Genomic DNA, 18,669 nt, shown 5'->3' with positions numbered 1-18,669 from the left:
TGAGGTCATTCTGTTTTTTCTAATTTACTACATTTCATCACTAAGCCATATTTTCCCACATCCTTATCTTTGGTACTTTCTCTAGATCTTTCTTAGAAGGACAATAGGGGTGAAGGACCCAAAGTACTTTGAGGAGAAATTGAGATCATCTTCTGTGTTACTTAACCTTAAAGAACTGAGTTCATGCTAATTTTTAAAACTCTGTAAAACTGTACATGGACAGCTGTGAATGTCCTATCCTCAGCTTATTGATTGATGCTATATAAAAACATAATAAAATCTCAGAATTATCTTTCATGCTGAATTACACTACCTTATAAAATTTACTTCCAAAAATTACAATATTGAGCAAAAATGATCACGCATACAAATTAATAGATTGTTTGTCCTGCTATAGACATATATGGCATATTCGAGAATATAACAAATGTATAGGTATGTTTTATACCTTCACATCTGAGAAAACAAATGTTTAACTGTATGAAAGAGGCAATCATTCTATGTTAGTTTTTAACACTGTGCAAGTATGAAGAAAACATTTATGCTTTTCATACAAGAGAAGCGGTGCACAAGTATGTATTTTTATAACTCATAAATATAAGTTAATGTGGCTTCAAATACCATACAGAATTTCATGTGAAGAATGGATGTAGTACTTTATGTTTATTTTAACTCTATTGATGTGTGTGTTTGTAGGATGCTGTTTTTAAAAACGGAGAAAACCCCCAAAATTCAAGTTATGTATTTGTAAACATGGTTATTAGAATGGAGATAATCACGGTCAGCTGTAACACCATCAGCAGCATCCCAGCCACTTCTTCTTCAAGCAGCCACAAAAATGACATTCAGTCTTAGGTCCCGTGTCAGCCAGCCCCTGCCTCTGAGATAGCGTGTGTTCTGTGTGTGATGCATGGGATGTGTGTGATTTGTGTGTGTGATGTGTCTGATGTGTGTGTGTGTGGTATCTGTGTTTCAGGATTATTTCCCACCTAAGCACAATGTAGGAATTTGATACTTTTTGCTGAGTTACATGCTTTCATGTTCATTTCAAAATGTCAGAAAACGTTATTCAAATAAATATTTAGACCAGATGTAAAAAATAATTAAAACAAGATTTGGCAAACTTACTATTATTGAGGGTGGGGGAAGGGGGATAGGGAGGGATAAACTGGGAGTTCAGGATTTACAGATACTAACCACTATATATAAAATAGATAAACAACACGGTCCTACTGTACAGCACAGGGAACTGTATTCAATACCATGTAAGGGACGATAATGAAAAAGAATTTGAAAAGGAATATATATATGAATCACTATGCTATAAGCCAGAAATGAATACAACATTGCAAATCGACTAGACCTCAATAAAAAACAAAAAATAAATAAAGTGGGATTCTAAAAACAAAAACAGAACTGAATACTTGGCAGGATTACTTTGCTCTCATCCTCTTCTTTGTCTCATTGCTCATAAACTCCCAAACCAGCAAGAAGACACATACGTACCCAAATTGCAATCCTTCAGGCAAATGTAATTTCACTGCCATTCTGGATGTGGCCTCAAGCAGCTAAGAGCTCTCCTGCGCTACCCAAAAATCAACAGCAAATTTTTAATTAAAAAAAAAAAACACTACCTAATTAATCCCTACATAATTGTGGAAATTTTTAACTTCTAAGATAAAAACCAAATGAGCTCACTAAGCCATTTCAGAGAAGCGGGAGGTTGTTGTCAATATATCAACCAGGCTAATTAAAAAACAAATAATCAAACAGAAATGTTGGCTCAATTCAGTGATTGCTTGGAGAGTAACACAGCCTTAACATATGATTCATTCAAGCTTCCACGAGAATTTATTGCTAGGTCCAGATTTGTACAAGTGATATATGCAAGAGAGAAAATATATACCACTAGTTTACTTCAAACCTCACAGCAGGTATTCGTTTTTAAAAATGAGGGGTCTATTTTTTTAATTAAAAAATAAAATAGTCATGATAAACTTCTGCGAAAGAAAATATATCAACCAACAATTGACATGTAACGTCTTTATCTACAGAGTCAGATGTGGGTTTAATCTTCATTCACTTTAAAAATATCCTTTTTCCAAGGAATTACAAAAAGATTACAAAGATAAATATAATATAATGTAATGTCAGTTGTTATTTCTATAAGACAAAGAAATTGGGTATATTCTAGAAGAGATCATTGCCTTGACTAAAACACAGAGGCTCTACCATTCTGTTATTATTGAAAAGTAATTTATTATCACATGTATGATCATAACCTAGAAATATACTTGTCAAAGTAAAATTAGTGAGTCAAAGTGTTATATAAATATTTTAAGCATTTTGATGCGTAATGCCACAATACCTTCTACAATAACCTTGAAAAGGAACAGGACTCTGTTGTCCCCCACTCCTTGTCCCAACCCCTGCTTCTTGTTCATAGAAGAGCTGAAGTCTCCCGGCCTCCCTGAGCCACAGAAGACCAGGCTCAGGCCGTTGATGAGGACAAGCCTGCAGGCACTGGGGGATGGCGACGACTCTGACCTCCTGTCTCAACTGTTAACTGAGATTATTCCCTTATTTCTCTTTAAAACTTTCATGGCTGAACAGAATCTTTGGAGTTTTTTTTTTTTTTTGGCGGGGGATGCTGAGCCCACCAGATGGCAAGCATTCTGGTTAAAAGCAACTTTTCTTTTTGCTACCAAGGCTATTGCCCTCAGGATCATACCCCTGCCTCTCCTTCAAATGGATATTACTTACTCTTATCTAAGTCTCAGGAGGCAGCTGCAGGGAAGAAACAAGAACTGGCTAGAACCCGGCAGACTCCAAGATGGTGGAGGATCTGATGTCCAGTTGAACTTGACCCTTGTTATACGCTCTTTGTAAGGTACTAGCATCTAAGTGACACACTCACCAGCACAGGACAGTTGACGATTGCCATGACAACCACCAGAAAAGCTCATACAAAGACCAAAAAGCTCAAACAAGGACTGATTGGCTCCATCACACTCAGAAGGAGCACATGACGATGATGGAAGCCTCTCATAGAAGTCCCCATGGCGTGACCCTGACCCGTCCCTGCCGCCTGGCTTCCGGCTTGAGCGCGTTTTCCTTCCTCAAGCACTTTCCTTCCCTTTCCCCTTCTGGACATTAAAGAGGCTGCTCACTTCGTCCCTCTGTCTCTGATGTGCGAATTCTTTCACAGTCAGTGGCAAGAACCCACACTTCGGTGGGCTTCCTAGTTTTGGGGTCCCTCCATCCGCTAACAACCTCACATTACCACTCATATCCCCCATGCACTCACTACAGCTCACAATATGATGTTCTATAATTAAGAAAAAACTTAAAAAAATCAAAATAGAAACCAGAGCCCACATGGTTTTAATGTGCTTATATTTGATTACTGAGGTTGAAGCCTCAACCTCTTGACATCTTAAAAGCTGTAATTCTAATCAAGCACTTAACACCCAGTGTCGTCTGGGGGAAGTTTACCAGAATACACGTGCCATGTCCCACCACCAGTGCCCTAATTCCATCGCCTTAATATAGATGACCTGTGCATCATATTTTGGAAAAGGTGCTGGGCTGATTTCGATATGGACCTTCATTTACTGTAACTACCTTCCAGACGGATGCTCTTACTTTACAGGCAAAACCTCTGCACGAGCACAAGCAGGGCAACTGTCAGAGACCCACAGGGCTCACAAGTCCCGCCCAATGCCAAGCTTTACTCGTGAGCAGTGGACTGTGAAAACCAGAAACCACTGCCACGAATGCTGAGGGAGCTTGGGAACTCCTCTCCTCCCCTCAAGGCTGGGTTTCCTTCTCTGCACACCATCTAACAGGTGTATACAGCACAGGCAAACAGGACACCTTCGGAGGCAGGCAGAGTACTCAGAGCCTCCTCTGCCCTCCTGCTCCCTCCCCGTGGAGCTGGGAGCAGGTGCATGGGCCGGCTTCAGGGCCCTGATGAGTCAGATGCAGCTTCCTGAGAAATTCTTTTTTGTGGGGGAGGGGGTGCTGAGGTTAATTTTGGGAGCAGGAACAATCTGTACCATCCAAGATGGCCCCTGGGAGCCCCTGAAGGTTGGAGCCTTCAAGTTTTTATGCTCCCGCCATCATGCAGCTATTTTTATTCCAATGCTTCTGCCAGTTTATTGATGGTAAGGAGTCTAGCTGGATGAGGTGTAACCTGCTCAGACTGTTCTTAGATGGCGCCCGGGCTGTCTTCTGGCTGGGTGAATCTCAGCCTGACGCTGAAAGGACATCCAGCCAAGACCAAAACCTCCTCAGGCACTGAAGATGGAGGAATGATATTCATCCTTCATTTCCAACACCTGAGGTTTAGTGGAGAGAAAAAACAACCCGTGCAGGTCTCAGAGTTTAGTAAACGCTGTTTATCTTCGAAGACTCGTGTTATCTCTTCACGTGAATTTTGAATTTTAATGCATGAAACAACTATTTTTCAAAAAATGTAAAAGGTAGTGATGCCTCCCCAAAATCTGAGTAAACGTACAATTTTGATTCAATTGTTCCACGTTCACCATCCTGTGACATTTAATATAAACACACTCGCACACCACCTGTATTTGTTTTCTGTTGCTGCACAGCAAATTGCTGTAAATCAAGCGGCTTAAAACAAAACCCAGTGATTATCTCATAGTCTCGGTAGGTCAGAGGTCTGGGCTCAGCTCAACTGGATTCTCACAAACATGCACTGATGTGTCAGTGGGGGCTGCCGATTCATTCGCGTCCAGGGTCCTTTTCCAAACCCATATGGGTGTTGGCATAATTTATTTCCTTGAAGTTGTAGAAGTCATGCAACTTTCTTCTTCAGGACCACAAGGAAAGCAAGCACGTCTTCTGCTTTGAGTCCATCACCACTGGACTCGCATCTGAAGGGCCCACCTCATTAGACCAGCTCTATTCACTATAGTCTCCCTTTAGATGAGCTGAGAGTCAACTTTAGGGATGTAAATTACACCTGCAAAAACCCTTTGCCACATTTTGTTTGTTATAAGCAAGTTGTTAATCCCACTCACATTAAAGGGCAGGAATTATATATAAAGGCACTGAAACAAGGAGGCAGGAATCACAGCGACATCCTAGAATCCTGCCTATCATAGTACGGACTTCTGTTTGAGAAGCACAAACTTAGGGTCACTTCCAAGTGCTTTAATAGAGATAGTGAAATAATAAATGAAATATTTGTAACCCTTTTACCTTTTTAAAATATTATTTACATATTTATGGTAGTTTTTCAATTTTTCAAACAGATTGCTTTCCAAAGGGGAAACAAAAACATTATCTTTTGTTTGACTGCCAGAAACATTTCTGCCATTTTTGCTCCATTTATTTAAATTAAATCCTATTTAGTATTCTGTTATTGTACAAAATGATAAATTGATGAATGCATTCTTAGTTTAGCTGTTTAATAACGTACCCATTTTATATTTACAAAGTATATATTGAAAGGGTTTTCCTGTTTCCAATAACTGGATGAATTTAAAGACATAGTTAATTCAAATAATGCTGGGTAAAAATACTAGTCTTTATATTGATTTCAAAATGGTACTTTTCTACATACCCAAAATAGACAACAATCACTATTTTTGGTGAATTATCTTTCAATAAAATAGTCATTTATATTTAATGATCTGATTGACCAAATGTGACAAACTAGTTCATAATATATTTTTGCCAAGAACTTAGATTTTTCTGTAGAATAAGTTGAATTTCTTAGAAATCTCAATAATGAAGCTTGAGTTGTGGTCAGAGAGCAAGAAATGAGTGAAAAAGAAAGAAGAGGAAAAGGTACTGCTTGTCCACTGGCTCTTAGTTTTAGTTTGTTTTCAGATGGGTTATGAATTAATGAGTATCAAGTGCGGGTGACAACAGTGCCTTCTTCGCCCTAATTTGGAATCCAAACTCATCTAGTTTTATGATGACAGACCCTATTTTCAAGACAGAGGAAGGCTCCTCCAATATGGACTGTGACAGAATGTGTTTGAAACACGAGAGAAGGGGACAGGGCACAACCACTGAAGAAATGACACAGCAATTGAGGACAGGACAAACTGGTTAGAAGTGAGATGGCAGAAGATTCAACTTCCAGTAGACCTTGAGCCTCATGGTGCACCCAGAGGTGTCATGACAGTTCCTAGGCTGACCATAAAAGGTCCAAAAGTGGGCGGGGGCCCGATTCATGGAAATTTCTGCCCCTTCCCCGAAGTAGCTGGAATAATCCTCCTACTCATTAGTGTATGAAATTACCCCGCCCATCAAACCTAACACCACCGAACCTCATGGTCACTCTCTCTCGCCATCTGAGACAGCCCGCACTCTCCCTATGGAGTCTATGGAATATGTATCTGCTTTTGCTTTAAACTAAACACCCCACACCTCTTGGTCTCTCTTTCTGAGGTGGCCCACATTCTGCCTGTGGAGTGTGTATCTCTCTAAATAAACTTGCTTTTACTTTGCTATGCCTTGCCCTTGAATTCTTTCCTGCGCAAGGCAAGAAACTATTCTCCCACAGCAGTTTGAGATGTTTCCTGTGACATGTCCTCTTCCCAGACGTAACAGTGGTCCCACTGTCTGGTGAGGTGAAGGTTGGTGAATTGAGTGGCTAGGGAAAACCTTCCCCCAGACGCTGAAACAAACAATCCAGGGAGGGTCTGGATTGAGAAACCTCCAGTCAAGGGCAGTTCATGTTTTAGACTTTCCCTCTCCCTGCCCTGCCGTTTCTAGGGCACTGGTCCCTCGTGTGTGAGTCTCCAATACTGTGCACCGAAGTCCGGGCCACTGTCTTGATAAATTGATCTTATTCCAAAGTACGTCCAGCTTGGTCTTGTGTTGGCTCCGAATCTGAATTGAGCAACCCCCACTGCTGGTGGAGCCCTGCAGGCACCTTCACAGAGACAGAGGGGGTTGCCTAAGCTCGGCTTTGCTCCAAGCGGTGCTGCTAAATGGATCTGCATTCTTCCTCTCAGGCAGCATTTGGCAACACTTGTGCCTGGAGCAAAGCACTATTCTATTCATGAGACCTTTCACTCCTACTTCAGGTCAATTTGCTTTATTTATCTTCCCTGGTGAGATGCTGGAGTATCTTAATGAAAGTTTTAAATAGCTTCTTCATGGTTGTGAACTTTTATTTCAGGAAACAATATATGAACCGGGAACTAGATGGCTAAAAGGTTTTAACTCTTGCTCCAGGCATTTCCCTATCTCCACCAACCCAGCATTTTCTTTTCTTACTAATGAGGCTTTGTCTTTGTTTCAGTTTGGGGTGTGGTTAGAGAAAGCAAACTCAGCTATTGTGTTCAATAATTCTAGCATGGCGAAGAGATCCCCTGCTGGAGCCATCAGTCCAGTACTCACTCATGTTCCAGCTCTGACATTTACTAAATGTATAACGTTGAGCAATTTTGTTTTGTTTCCTTTGTTTGACTTTTAGTGTAACTGAGACTCAATGTCCTCACTCATAAAAGGATCATAATTTTAATACTTCTCTGAGACAGTTGCCATAACAGTAACAGAAAATAATTGATTCATAGACACTTAGCACAACTATTGGATATATACATATTGATTTTGTCAACCTGATTAAAACTCTTAAAATAGATTACCACTAATTTTGGATGGGATGCAAGATCCTTGATAGTGCTTATACGTTTTTGAATATTTTGATCTCACCTCTGGTATTTCTCACTTCACATTAAATTCCTCCTGGTCATTTTGCCTTTCTCTTTCTTTGCATCTTTCTCAGTGTAAATAGCCTCTGTAGGACATCAACAAGCTTTCCTAAAGTCCTCAATTTCTTTTCCTAAAGTCCCCCTTCTTGGTAAACACCATGGCAGATTTTATTTTCCAAGGGCTGCCAAGGCAGTATCTCCCGTCTCACATGGTGCTCTGCAACGTGATGTTGCCCCTCCTCCATCAAGAGTTCCAGTCTATTTCTCCTTACCTAAAAAACCAAACCAAAACCAAAACCAAAACCAAAACAAAAAAAAAACACTATCAGGAGGGTCCTATTCTCACCTTGACCAAGAGAATACAGCAGGGAGGATGCTTTGCTTACTTCAGATGCATCCTTAACCAGCCCGGCAGCTTCTGTATCCCCTCCTGGGACATCTGCATGTGGGATGCTTTTATTCGGAACCCAGTCATCATGCTATGAGAAAACCTCAGCCACGTGGAGAGACCGTCTGTAGCTGCGCCGGCTGACTGCCCCAGCCGATCTCCGGTCTCCCCAGCAGGTGAGTGGTCCCCGAGGGAAGAACAGTTCAGGGAAGCCTTCAGCGGACTCTAACCCACCACGGCTGCACTGGGGACCTGCAGCAAGAGCTGCCCATCGCGCAGCAGAGTGAAAGCCCGTAATCAATTACGGAAGTCAAGTCGGTTTTAGTGTATTTTTCTCTGTAGTAATAAATATCAGGGCAGATTTTGGTGAAATTGTGTTTTAGCTTATTGATTTTAGTACCTAAATTGCTAGAGCCATACTTACAACCTTCCTTTGGGACACAATTCCATATTTTGTTTTGTCAAAATTTGGGGTTCTTTCCTCACGTGTGCAGTCCAAATTGTGTGTGTGTATATGTGTGTGTGTGTGTGTGTGTGATGTAATAAAACTCTCATAAGCGGAAAGGGAGAGTTAAAGTTAACATTAACAACTGACCTATTCCTTTGAGCGTAAACATAAGTATATCTTAATTATTTATTAACTGCTTCTCTTTATTGCACACAACAGTTAATATACATTTAATATATCTCTACTGTTACTGCTCTTTTAGACGTGGTAAAGGAGAGCTGAGGTTTTCATATGACTTTGGATGCATGAAGTACATTTTGAAAAAAGGAATAGCTTTATAACTAATACTTCTAAAGGCAATAACATATTTCAAGGATTTTGGAATTTCTATCACTCAGATGAGAGATTAATAAGAGCTTTAGTATTAGCCTTTTTGTAAATCTCAGATTGCACTAGATTTTCAAACCTGCTGTGATGAATTGAGTTTCTTTAATAAGAAGTGTTTTAGGTTACCCTTTCTGCATCAAAAAAGAACATCCATTAGTGTTACAAATTTATTTTCCTGTATCTTCTCTTAATTTTCAAAGCTGACATTATGAAAGAAGTTACTGGAAAAATATTCAGATTTTCGTTATTTGGTATGAATCACCAAAATTTAGCAGTCAGCTTGACTCCTACTAATGAGTTAAACAATTATACTTCTCAGGGAATGAAAAATGTCTTTCTTAAAGTTTTCTTTCTCAACCGAAAGTAATATGTAAAAGTATTGAACAACTCATGAAATTGATAATGACTTCCTTTGTTTTCTCTCCATTACTAAGTCTGAAGCTATAATTTGACTTAAAATGGAGGTTACCATATCTAGAGTAGTGCATTTTTATTACGTAATAATTGATTTTTTACTAAAATTACTGAGCACACATGTACTGAGAAAATTTTTTCATGTGTTATTAACCACAAAAGGTGACTATAGTGTACAAAACTGTAAAGCATCTTAAACAGTGGGCAAAGGGGAGCGGTGCCATCTCTACATCACTTTTTCTCAGGGGAAATCAAGCTTTATTTTTTTAGCTAATGAAGATAAGTAGCAGCTTGAAAAAATGAAATCAGTAGACCCTTTTCCCATACTTTTGGAATCAAACATTCTTAGATATTAAATATACTTCCAATTAACCTAGGATATTCTGGAATATCAAACCATATCATAACTATTAACTAAATAGGAATATCCTGTCCCTTCAAGTGAACCTCTGTAATGTGGGACATCTCCACAACCAACAGCGACTGGCACTGATAATAATAACAATGTTGATAATTACCATTTACTGCATGCTGTCTACATCCAAAGTGTCGTCTGACGTCCTTAACTAGAATCTGTTGTTCTACCCAGACAACAGCACTTGGGGGTTTATGACAGTCGCCACCAACTCCAATTTCATACTTTGCTAATTTCTCAGTCTCTTTTTCTTTAACTTTTTATAGCTATCTCATTCTCTCTCCTGCAAGGGCTCAAAAACCAAACAACGTGTTTTGCTTTGATTTCCGCAAAAAATGATTTACAAAGACAACAACTTGCAATGTAGTTGTCATCCTATTTTGTGGGTTAATTTGCTGTACGTTACAGCACAATATATCCATGTGACAAAAATATTCCAGGTTTTAAAATCCTCACCCTTCCCTCTAATTATTTCTGGTTCAACTCATGTCTTTAGTCTTGATGTGTGCCCAGAAATTCAAAAGCCCTTACAACCTTTGTGCAGAACAATTCAGCTCTCTGTAAATATATATATATATATTTCATATTACAGACAATCAAGATACAGGTTAGTGTGCCTACAGGTAAGTATAGTTGTGAAAAATGAGTTTGAGGGAAAGGAAGTAATTTAAACAAGATTATAGCAGCAGAAAAACTGGGATCATGCTTTTAAGTCTAAACTTACACTATGCCAACCTGAAATATTTATAACAACACAGTAATAATAGGTATTGTGTGAGATACAGAACATACACAGTAAAGTTTATATAACTCTTGATATATTAGAATTATATACACTATATATGTACATAGATACAGGCTTGTGTGTGTGTATATATATATATATATATATATATATACACACATGCATACACATTCAGTTTTGAAATTGGGGGACCCACAAGACTGATCAGAATTTGTAAAAATAACTATCTAAACAGCATTATCCAAATCTCAGGTTGTGGAATGGAGTGGGAACTGATTTTAGGACCCCAAATCCAGTTCCATAAATAAATAAATAAGTAGGAATAAATGTGGCTTTATTAGCTCAAGTTACTAAGGGTCAAAATGTATATTCATTTAAGCAGAATTAGCTAAGTTTTCTAACAGCGTGTTTGTTACAAGGCCACGGTCTTTGTTACGTAGACTCGTATGCTCTTTCCGGCACCTAAACAATATGCTCCATAAATTTCTTGCTCATTTCTCTCCATGTTATGTGTTCACGTATCTCAATAAAATAAACAAAAGAGCCAAACGCTTCCCCTGACCGTGTTATTTCATGTAGTTCTGGCCCCACTGAGCTCCTCCTCTTTATTATAAAACTTCTCAAAGCATTTTTTTCCCGTCTATCTTCAGTTCTTCACCAAATGTTTTATATTACTTTATGGCAGCTTTATCGAGAGATAATTCATATAACATACAGTTGACCCACTTAAAGGGTATAGCTCAGTGTTTCACTGTATAGGCAGAAATGTGCAACCATCACCATTGTCAATTTTAGAACATTTCCATCACTTCAAAAAGAAACCATGAACCTTTAGCTGTTTCCATCTTATACTCCCATAAAACCCTCAGCTCAGCCCTATGTAACTCCTAATCTGCTTTCTGTCTTTATAGATTTACCTCTTCCGGACAATTCATATAATATGTGATCTTTCGTGACTAGCTTCTCTCACTTAGCATGGTGTTTTCAAGATTCATCTGTATTGTAGCCTGTGTCACTATTCCATTCATTTTTATGGCCAAATAGTATTCCATGGATATACTACATTTGGTCTATCCATTTGTCAAGTGATGGGCATTCAAGTTGTTTCCACCTTTTGGCTATCATGAATAATCCTTCTATAAATATTCTTCTACTAATTTTTGTGTGGACATGTATTTTAATTTCTCTTAGGTATATACAAAGGCATGGAATTTCTGGATCATGTGGTAATGTGCAGTAATGTTTGACAAACCACTAGATGGTCTTCCAATATGGCTGCATTATTTTATGTTGCCACCAGCAGTCTGTGAGGAGTTTGATACTTCCCACCCTTTCCAACACTTATTATTATCTGACTTTTTCATTGTAGTCATGCTGGTGGGTATAAAGTGATACCTCATTGTGTTTGTCGCTTACATTTCCCTGATGGCTGATGATGTTGAGCACCCTTTTATGTGCTTATTGGCCATTCACATACATTCTTTATATACCAGATCCTTCATCCATTTTTAATTGGGTTGTCTTTTTGTTATTGAATTGAAATGATTCTGCAGATAGTCTAGATAAAAAGTACCCTATCAGATCTATCATTTTCAAATACTTTCCTTCTCTGGGTTGTCTTTTCACTTTCCTTGATGGTTTCCTGTGAAGCAGGAATGTTTTTATTTTTGATGAAGTCCAATTAAAAAATGTTTTTTCTTTTGTTGCTCATACTTTTGTGTCATATCTGAGAATCCTTTGACAAATCTTAGGTCACAGAAACTTAACCCTATATTTTCTTCTAAAAGTTATATGGTTTGGACGCATGTTTTGATGTTGGATCCATCTTAGATAAATTTTGTACATAGCATGAGGTAAGAGTCCAATTTTTTTGTTTTGCATGTGGCTCTCCAGCCTTCCCAGCATCATTTGTTGAAAAGACTATTCTTTCTCAATTGAACAGTTCTGACACCTTTGCTGAAAGTCAATTGACCGTAGATATACAGTTTTATTTCTGGATCTCAATTCTATTTTGCTTCTCTACGTGTCTCTCTTTATACCACACTGTTCTGATTACTATGCTTTGTAATAAGATCCAAAACTGGGAGCAGAAAATCTTACAACACTGTTTTTATTTTTTAAGATTGTTTTGGCTTTTGTGAGTCCCCTGCCATTCTATATGAATTTCAGAATGCGCTTGTCAATTTCTGCAGAGGCGCCAGCTGGGATTCTGATAAGGACTGTGTTGAATCTTTAGACAAATCTGGTGAGTATTGAGATCTTACCTATAGTAATTCATGAGTTCTGTGAACATGGGACTTTTTTCCATTTATTTGAATCATTTTTAGTTTCTTTGAACACTGTTTTATAGTCTTCAAAGTATATGATTTGCAGGGGGTTTTTTGTTTACATTTATTCATCATTATATTTTTCTTTTTGATATTATTGTAAATGGAGTTGTTTTCTTAATTCCGTTTTGGATTTTTTCATGGCGAGCATACAGAAGTACAATTGACTTTTGTATTGATCTTGCACCTGCAAACTTGCTCAACTTGTTTATTCGTTTCGATATTCTTTGTAGCACATTTCTTAGGGTTGTCTATATACATGATTATGTCATCTATGAACAGAGATAGTTTTCAGAGTTCCTTTCCAAACTGGATGCCTTTAATTCCTTTTCTTGATTTATTGCTCTGGGTAGGATTTCTACTGGACATCCTTGTCTTGTTCCTGATCTTTGGTTGCTTACTTTGTTGTTAAGTTGGTGACTCATTAACGTATTTTTCAATTTTGGTCCCATTCCTGGGATTAGACCCTCTCCTCCAGAGTCATTGACATCAGCCTCTTTGCCTCGGGAGGACGAGGAAGATGCTCTGGGTCCTCGCACCCCAGATCCTCTTCTTCCCGATTTGGGTACTACTTGGACTCCTACCATTTTGCCCACCTGTGATGAGCTCCCCATCACAGGAAACATTCTAGACCACCCGCACAAAGACCACAGCGACCCTGCAAGCCACCCTGGTTGTCTCTTGGTTCTGTAGTGAGGAAGCGGGAACAGTAGCTGGTAAAACTCAGATGTTCATACTTGTTCCTGCAGCATCTGCTGGTTATCAGGTGCAATTAAACCTCCTTATGAGGTCAGTTCTATCTGTCCCCCACACAACTCAGACCTTAACTGACAAACCCGGGCATAGAAAAAGTGGCTACAGCCAAAAGAGCAAAAATTGACCAATGGGGAAAACAAAAACAAAACAGGTAAAAATGGTGATTAGGTATTCTCTCCTGGACAATCTGGGCAAGGATATTCGCAAAGAGATTTCTGAGTCTGGTTATTCAAATACGTCCTAATGAAGGAGGTCGATGAATTCCCAGGCCAGGTACTAGGCATAGAGAGTGCCACAGGCGACCCCACCAGGGTCCTCCTGATGGTCCCTGTGACTATAGGAGTGCTGTTCCCTCGGACGCTTCCCGTGAATCTGGAGATGAATCAGAATCCCAGCAACTTGGACCCAGATCTTTTGGGTTTTAAAAACAAAGCAAATTAAAAAAAATACAACAACAACAACAACAAAAACCCAAAACAGTACTAGAGGTTAGGCCAAGGTCCATCTCTTCCGGGGAGAACAGGAGGCCCTGTGCCAAGGCTAGAGTCTGGTGGGGAGGTAGGGGAGAATCACAGCGGGGCTGATACGGGGGCTGAGGCCACCACCGCTGGGACCATCACCCAAGCCTGACCCCTTAGTGCCTCTACAGACCTCCATTGCTGAACCTCCTGCTACTTAACGAACAGCTCTAATATCTATGTGCACCCTTGCTCACATTCACCCCCAGTCCCTGTCAGGAGGTACAGCAATTAGGGCCATCCTTGTGGGGCACATGGGAGACCACAAACTTAACCTCATGCTGTTGTCTCTCAAAAGCAATACATCCTGCCTGGAGGAGAAAAACAAGCAACTGCCCTCATTGCTGAGCTCAAGAGTCAAAGTCCACTATGTGCCTCTCCAGCCAGCAATTTCCCCCGGAATTACAGACTTGCTTATCAAACTGGCTAATAAAAATCTCTACTTAGCTGATTGTCATCTCAGAATTAGCATATCCTATGCTGCAGTCCTGAATTTTCCATCCTAATGATTTCATCTAACCCTACTTACTTCCCCAAGGTCCCAGAATCAAGTTGTACCACCTTGGGGGTTGGGGCTTCAACAGATGAATTTGGGGGGAACACATTCAGTCCATAACACATATCTCCCTGTATCTCCTTTTCATCTCCCCTTGATTATTTCTTTTCACCCTAATGACCTGCTTCTCATTGAACACACTTCTGCCTCATGGCCTTTCATATTTTTTGTTTCATCTGCCTGGATATGTGCTCCAAATATCATCCACAGTCCACTCCCTCAGCTTCTTCAATATTGGGCTCATCTTAGTCAATGACACCCTAACTCCGCTACTAACTATTACAACATCTTCACTCTCTCACCTGATTTATTTTCCTTCCTAGCACTGACCATCTACTCACATTCTACATAACATGATTTTTTTTAGGATTGGCTGTCTCTCATGAAAATTTAAACTCTGTTAGAGCAGAGACATTTTATTTTCTTTAAAATTTTACTACTCTATCACTAACTTCTACAGTTGTGTATGGCACACCATTCGAAACATGTACTTTTAAATTGAATCAAATTATAATGCTCATCTGGGTCTCCTAGGGAAAAACATAATTGAAATTATTAAATTTTTGATTGAATGTCAGTAGCATAATTTGTTGTTTAATATCTGTTACTAGATTCACGATATTAGATTGTGAGCTCTATGGAGTAATGACTTTTCTGCATTATTCAGTACTTAAATTTTAGCTGTCTGAACCCTGCCTTGCTCATCATTGGAGCTCAGTGAATGCTACGGAATGCATGAACACCTGACTCTCTATCTTTCTATCTATCCATCTATCCATCTATCCATCTATCTATCCATCCATCTATCCATCTATCTATCCATCTATCTGTCCATCTTACATAAGGATAGCTTGTTACCAGTAGGACTGCTGTTTGTAGATTTTCCACTATGAATGACAGAAGTTTCAATAAATTACTGTACATTATTCTGTATTATCTATGTAGCACCTCTGTGTTAGAGCAATAGAAAACTCAAAAACAAAACAAAACAAAACAAAACTCACTTAAGTGTAGGGAGAACCCCCCTCCTTTTAAACTTAAAAGATAGCATTTTAGAGCAATTTTAAATTCTTATACACAGTTTTATTTTTTTTAATTCAACTACTTTAATAAACCTAGTTTGTCAAAATAAATGCCACCTGCAGCATTGTGTATTGCACTCATTGAAATGATTCATTTGTGGACAAATCAGTTGCTGTGCAATGTTTTCCATAAAGTCTGGCACAGCTGGTTTTTAATTTGTCTGTATAGCAAAGCCATTCCCTTTGGAGTAAGTGTTTTCATTTGGATACTTAGATCTGTCATGTTTGCAAACAGTATTTTCCTCACTCTACGGGTAAGAAAAGTGTAATAAGAGAGTAAGTGTGCACACATACAGATGCACATTAAGGAACTTCTTTCCCAATTAGCTTGCTTCTTATTCTAGATAAATAGATATCATTAAAAAATAAATGAATGATGTGAGTACCCTCACGCCATACACAAAAATAAACTCAAAATGGCTTAAAGACTTAAATATAAAACAAGACACTATAAACTTCCTAGAAGAAAACACGGGCAAAACATTTTCTGATATAAATCTTAGCAATGCTCTCCTAGGGCAGTCTACCCAGAAAATGGAAATAAATAATTGAGACCTAATTAACTTACAAGCTTTTGGCACAGCAAATGAAACCATAAACAAAAACAAAACAACAACTGATGGAATGGGAGAAAATATTTGCAAACTGACAAAGGTTTATTTTCCAGAATATATAAATAGCCCATAGAATTTAATAACAACAACAAAAAACAACCCAATCCAAAAATGGGCAGAAGACCTAAACAAGAAATTCTCCAAGGAAGACATACAAATGGCTGGTAGGCACATGAAAAAATGCTCTTATCAGAGAAATGCAAATCAAAACTACAATGAGGTACCGTCTCACACCAGTCAGAATGGCCATCATTCGAAAGTCCACAATGATAAGTGCTGGAGAGGCTGCGGAGAAAAGGGAACCCTCCTACACTGCTGGTGGGGATGCAGTTTGGGGCAGCCACTGTGGAAAACAGTGTGGAGATTCCTCAAAAGACTAAAACTAGACTTACCATGTGATCCACTCCAAGGCACATATCTGGAGGGAACTCTAATTTAAAAAGACACCTGCACCCGAATGTTCACAGCAGCACTATTCACAGTAGTCAAGACATGGGAACAACCTAAATGTCCATCAACAGATGACTGGATAAAGAAGTTGCAGTATATTTATACAACAGGATACTAATCAGCCCATAAAAAAGAATAAAATAATGCCATTTGCAGCAACATGGATGGATCTGGAGATTGTCATCCTAAATGAAGTAAGCCAGAAAGAGAAAGAAAAATACAATATGGTATCACTGATACGTGGAATCTAAAAAAAGAAGAAGAAATCATCTATAAATAGAATCAGACTCAAAGACATAGTTAACAATCTTATGGTTACTGGGGAAAGGGGATGGGAAGGGATAAATTGGGAGTTTGAGATTTGCAAATACTAAAAACTATATATAAAATAGATAAAAGCAAATTTCTTTGTGTAGCACAGGGAACTATATTCAATATCTTGTAGTAACCTATAATGGAAAAGAATATATGTATATATATGTATGACTGAAACATTATGCTGTATACCAGAAATTGATGCATTGTAACTGACACATTGTAACTGACTACACTTCAATTAAGAAAAAATAAACGAATGACCAGAACACTCAATAAAAAGAAGCATGTGCCTGTTTGGCTTAACCCACTTAAATTATGAACACGGTTATCCAAATAAACAGGTTTGGATAAACATAGTACTTTACAAGACGTTTCCACCTGCTTGGTACAAATTGAGTGAGATCACAACAAGGAACATAGCTGTCATTTTGTAAATGAAAGGGTGAAGATCAAACAATATGAAATGACGTGTCCATTATTTTCAGGGTCAAGAATACTGCCTGGTGCCTTTTGTTCCAGGTCAATACCTTTTCTAGTCTGTATAGTAGTCTCCACCTGGGCATGGGCTTGGCTTTGTCTTCACTGACACGAAACCAAGTGTTTGTACTTGCCTCTCAGACTTCCTTAAAATCCATACTGCTTTCAAACAAATATAGGTGACCAAGGAATGAAATGAAGACAATTACATTCAAATATTAAGAGGCCAGGACTGGAACGTCATCATCACACCCGGTGAAGTGTATGTAGGTGAAAGAAGTAGCACAGCTGGGGGAAAGGCTAGGTGAGCCAGTAGATATTTGTTTTCCCTTCACACAGGAGTCCAGATGTGGGAGGGCGTCCATGTCAGTCCGCAGTGTCATTGCTGTGGGTGACTTTGTTGCAGGGACGTGGTTGCTGTCATTCTCAGTGTTCTGGAAGCTGACTCACCACCATACGCGTGTATCTCAGCCTGGGGAAGTGGGAAAGAGAGGATGTGGAACTGTTAGCGCAGGTGATGCTTACATCTCCAAAGATAAACCCTTAGGTCTCGGTGGATTTGCCACTTGAAGTTTGTTTCTTAGCTGAAGTCCCAAGCAGGTGTTCTTATCCAATGGGTTGATCTCTTCTAAGAGGATCTTCAAGGACCCAGAACCCTTCCTTGTGAATTCCTTATTTCCAACAGATGAATTCCAGGCTTGTCCTGTTTATCTTCCTCTGGCCTCTAGAGGGTGAAAGATCAAGAAGGAGCAATTTGGGAGCTATCAAGTGAGCGGTGGACGTGGCTGGGATCATTTCCACCACATTCTAGTCTCTAGAAAGCAGCAGCATGGCAACGCCTGACTGAAAGGGGCGGGGGGCGTGGGGATATAACCTCACTGTGTGTGGGAAGAAAGGAAATGCATTCACTGAGCAGCTGCAAAGTTTATGCCAATTGGAGCTTGATTTTATTTTTCAAGTTGTGATTGAGAAGATTCATCATTCTATCTTATTTCTTATTGACCCGACTTAATCACATACCAAGTTGAGCTGCAGGAGCTGGGAGTAGAAATGTCATCTCTATGCTGTAAGCCCGGG

This window comes from Vicugna pacos, chromosome 23 (genome assembly GCF_048564905.1).
Source record: "Vicugna pacos chromosome 23, VicPac4, whole genome shotgun sequence".
Taxonomy (NCBI): domain Eukaryota; kingdom Metazoa; phylum Chordata; class Mammalia; order Artiodactyla; family Camelidae; genus Vicugna; species Vicugna pacos.
The sequence above is the reverse complement of the archived record's forward strand: the minus strand, read 5'-3'. Positions refer to the sequence as shown.